At 54.0% G+C, this 5,000-nt stretch overlaps 1 non-coding gene across 1 annotated transcript in view; it reads left to right on the top strand.

Annotated features, from left to right (window-relative positions):
- The first annotated feature begins 4,763 nt into the window (after positions 1–4,763).
- Positions 4,764–5,000, top strand: part of LOC124744316 — a 1,909-nt gene continuing 1,672 nt past the window's right edge. Inside the window, exon 1 of the ribosomal RNA XR_007010680.1 lies at positions 4,764–5,000. This exon is cut by the window's right edge and continues 1,672 nt beyond it. This is a non-coding gene — a ribosomal RNA (small subunit ribosomal RNA).

The following is a 5,000-nucleotide window of genomic DNA, read 5'->3' on the forward strand; positions in this document are numbered from 1 at the left end:
CCGACTAAGACAGCGATGGCGCCACAGTGCCCGCCTTTCGACGCCACCCACAAAGCCTGCAGCCTCTGTCGACCATAGCACCCATTCTCCAGTGGCTCTGCCGCACGAAGCCGTGGACCGGCAATGACTCCACCCGCACCCGTTCGTGGACCACCCCAACCGCCAAACGCGCACCTCCAGCGGATGAACGGCGGACGTTTCCCGCACTCGTAAAGTGCAATCCACCCCTATAACTTGCGTTTCATGAAGAGTTATTTCCAATATGCGACATTCCCGCTGTCCCTATACATGAGCCGCGACCTGTACCACTTACGAGCGAGAGACGCGATCGCGTTGCTCACTGTACGGCGTCCGATACCGAGCCATCAGCATGTCGGTCCCCATGCGCGTTGCACTCGCACTCGCACTCGCAAAAACGTGGGGCAAATATATTACGCGGAAGAGTTATAACAGACCGAGCCCCACTGCATGGGGGGAGTCTTTGTCACTAATGTACACAGATAGAACATTGTGGACTGGAACCAGATTACCCGTACACACGGCGCTGATTAGTAATCAATGCAGAGCCATCAAACTACAGAAAATATATACAACTGTCCGTATACATGCTGAAAGAGTCTGCCCACAATGGGAACCACACGTCAGCCAGACACTCTGATCACGCACCACTCTCTGCTTCTAACAGGCGCACATACAATATGTAAGCACCAGCATGGAACAACATCCAGTGCATCCTCTCCGCCACATTACACAATCCACACTATCACAACCAGACCAGGAGGTCCATGCGGAAAATAGAATATCCCACCCTTTCGACATCCACCATTGCGCAGATAAGGCACCAACACCCACACATGTCCTATACAACGGTGCACCCAACATCACAATAGTACCTCCTGTCACAGCGCACAAACAATGACATGAGTCAAAGACACAGGTCTGACACAAGCATAGAATTGGAGCGCCGCCTCTAATAAGCCAAAGGTGCATCCTGACGTGACAAATCTCATCATGTCACAAGCATTCACTTACTATAATCACTATCAACGAACCTGCCGCCCCGCCCCCCCCCCCCCCCCCACACCTTTCCTTACAACAACGTGTAACCTAACCTAACCCATGTTGTACCTTAACCTAACCCATGTTGTACCTTAACCTAACCCATGTTGTGCCTTAACCTAACCCATGTTGTGCCTTAACCTAACCCATGTTGTCCCCTAACCTAACCCAAGTTGTCCCCTAACCTAACCCATGTTGTCCCTTAACCTAACCCATGTTGTGCCTTAACCTAACCCATGTTGTGCCTTAACCTAACCCATGTTGTCCCCTAACCTAACCCATGTTGTCCCCTAACCTAACCCATGTTGTGCCTTAACCTAACCCATGTTGTCCCCTAACCTAACCCATGTTGTGCCTTAACCTAACCCATGTTGTCCCCTAACCTAACCCATGTTGTCCCCTAACCTAACCCATGTTGTCCCCTAACCTAACCCATGTTGTGCCTTAACCTAACCCATGTTGTGCCTTAACCTAACCCATGTTGTCCCCTAACCTAACCCAAGTTGTCCCCTAACCTAACCCATGTTGTCCCCTAACCTAACCCATGTTGTGCCTTAACCTAACCCATGTTGTGCCTTAACCTAACCCATGTTGTGCCTTAACCTAACCCATGTTGTCCCCTAACCTAACCCATGTTGTCCCCTAACCTAACCCATGTTGTGCCTTAACCTAACCCATGTTGTCCCCTAACCTAACCCATGTTGTGCCTTAACCTAACCCATGTTGTCCCCTAACCTAACCCATGTTGTCCCCTAACCTAACCCATGTTGTCCCCTAACCTAACCCATGTTGTGCCTTAACCTAACCCATGTTGTGCCTTAACCTAACCCATGTTGTCCCCTAACCTAACCCATGTTGTCCCCTAACCTAACCCATGTTGTCCCCTAACCTAACCCATGTTGTCCCCTAACCTAACCCATGTTGTCCCCTAACCTAACCCATGTTGTCCCCTAACCTAACCCATGTTGTCCCCTAACCTAACCCATGTTGTCCCCTAACCTAACCCATGTTGTCCCCTAACCTAACCCATGTTGTCCCCTAACCTAACCCATGTTGTGCCCTAACCTAACCCATGTTGTGCCCTAACCTAACCCATGTTGTGCCCTAACCTAACCCATGTTGTGCCTTAACCTAACCCATGTTGTCCCCTAACCTAACCCATGTTGTCCCCTAACCTAACCCATGTTGTCCCCTAACCTAACCCATGTTGTCCCCTAACCTAACCCATGTTGTCCCCTAACCTAACCCATGTTGTGCCTTAACCTAACCCATGTTGTCCCCTAACCTAACCCATGTTGTCCCCTAACCTAACCCATGTTGTCCCCTAACCTAACCCATGTTGTCCCCTAACCTAACCCATGTTGTCCCCTAACCTAACCCATGTTGTCCCCTAACCTAACCCATGTTGTCCCCTAACCTAACCCATGTTGTGCCCTAACCTAACCCATGTTGTCCCCTAACCTAACCCATGTTGTGCCTTAACCTAACCCATGTTGTGCCTTAACCTAACCCATGTTGTCCCCTAACCTAACCCATGTTGTCCCCTAACCTAACCCATGTTGTGCCTTAACCTAACCCATGTTGTGCCGTAACCTAACCCATGTTGTGCCTTAACCTAACCCATGTTGTGCCTTAACCTAACCCATGTTGTGCCTTAACCTAACCCATGTTGTGCCTTAACCTAACCCATGTTGTGCCTTAACCTAACCCACGTTGTCCCCTAACGTAACCCACGTTGTCCCCTAACGTAACCCACGTTGTCCCCTAACGTAACCCACGTTGTCCCCTAACGTAACCCACGTTGTCCCCTAACGTAACCCACGTTGTCCCCTAACGTAACCCACGTTGTCCCCTAACGTAACCCACGTTGTCGCCTATCGTAACCCACGTTGTCGCCTAAACCTGCTCTGTAATTGTTATACGACTCGTTCAATTAGTGTAGTGTTGCCCACCCGCAACCCTCGCAATATAGTTCGCTACTCGCACTGCCCGCTCCCCTGTGTATCGCTTCATGTTAAACACCTTGCAAGTCTTGCTGACTTTCCACATGCTCCTGCTGTACACTGTAATGTGGATGGCAGCAGGGCGTACATGCCGCCCCCCCCCCCCCCCCACCTCTCCCCACGTCCCCACCTTGCCCCCTGCCTTCGCAAGGTGGTTGGTGACAAGTTTGCATGTTCAATGCCCTTCGCATGCGACGTACGCAGGCTACGTTGTGGTGCGGCCTGTGTCAACTGTCCGCTGATGTCGTACGCGTGAACCACAATCTGTACTGCACATTCGTCCTTATGTACTGAATGATACATCGTGGCACATGTGTGACCGTACAACGACTGCGCCCAAAAACGGCGGACCATACAGTGCAAATATTGTGCACGCAGCTACGTGTCGTCTCCCTATGAGAGCTGGATTGCAGTGTGGTACGCCATAGAGACGTGTGGGAGGAACGGACGCCGTGGATGGCGATCAGCATGAGCTGTCTGTTGATGTATTCGGACCTAGTCGTCTCTCCTCACACACCGTGATGGCATGGTGCAGCGCGTTCCATATCTGCGACATGCTACAGAAGCCGGTTGACAGTCGTTCGAGCAATGGACATCGCATACGTACGGGGGCCACCTTCCACGTATTGTCTAGGCGTGCACATTTTGTTGCGTGTATGTGGGCAGACGTAGTGTGGCGTGACACCTGACACAGGCATGCAATAATGGTTGAAGTTGCAAATGGCGATGGACGCCTACGTTTTCTGGTGAAGTTACGCAAATGAAGAAATGGTAACCCGTTGTGGTGCGGTTGTTCTCGCTAGGGGTGAATCGGTGATGGCGACGATAGGTTGAGGTACTAACCGGTTGTTCCAGCGATACCCACCATGCCGACGAAACTGAACGGCATCTGGGTGTGAAGCGATACGCGGCGGTGGCTGGGTGGGACCGTCCCCGGCCGGTGAGGGGGCGCCTCCCGGCGTGCTGGCCGCGCGGTGCGTGGGCGCACGCGCTACAGCCGGCTGGTGGGGGCGGCCAGTGGCAGGCGCGCCGGCCGACGGACGCGGCAGGCGTCGCAGCTGCGCGCCGGCGCACCCTGCGCGCGGCGCCGTGCGGCCAAAGTAGGTCCTCGCGGGCCCGGTGCGAAGCGCGGTGGACATCTGCAGTGTGCTGGTCCGATTGAGGACTGTGTGCGTTGAGGATGCGCCGCCGCCCGGCGCTCGGCGCCGCGACGCCGTCTGCTGCTCGGTCGCCCCAGCGGTTCTCGCTGGTGGTTTGTATCGCAGCTGTGCGGATGTGTTGGCGTGTGCGCTGTGCTGGGAGAGTTCGCTTCGGCACCCAAGTGGGGCTTTTGTCCTTCTGTGGCGCTGGCGTTGGAGCTGCCGGTCACCGTAGGTGGCGCGTGTTGTCTCCCGCCGGCAATGCCACGACAGCACGCTCCCGGGCCTCTGTCGGCAGCGGCAAGCTCAGTTGGGAGCACGGGTGGTCGCACCGAAAGCGTCTACTCGCCTAACTCCGGGCGATTGCGCCTCTCTCGAACCCGACCAAGTACTTGGGACGGCGCTGCGCGCCGCCGGGACCTGAGAGGGTTTCGAGGTGTATTGTGCAGGGGAGCTCAGCCTCCTCCTGTTTGCAGAATGATTGAGCGGACGCTTGCGTGTTCGCGCGGGCCCCCGGGACACACTCCCGGGCGGCCGGCTGCTCAGCTCTAGTTGACGCAGCTCCCTGGTTGATCCTGCCAGTAGTCATATGCTTGTCTCAAAGATTAAGCCATGCATGTCTCAGTACAAGCCGCATTAAGGTGAAACCGCGAATGGCTCATTAAATCAGTTATGGTTCCTTAGATCGTACCCACGTTACTTGGATAACTGTGGTAATTCTAGAGCTAATACATGCAAACAGAGTCCCGACCAGAGATGGAAGGGACGCTTTTATTAGATCAAAACCAATCGGTCGGCT

The sequence above is a fragment of the Schistocerca piceifrons genome, unplaced genomic scaffold, assembly GCF_021461385.2.
Source record: "Schistocerca piceifrons isolate TAMUIC-IGC-003096 unplaced genomic scaffold, iqSchPice1.1 HiC_scaffold_286, whole genome shotgun sequence".
NCBI lineage: Eukaryota > Metazoa > Arthropoda > Insecta > Orthoptera > Acrididae > Schistocerca > Schistocerca piceifrons.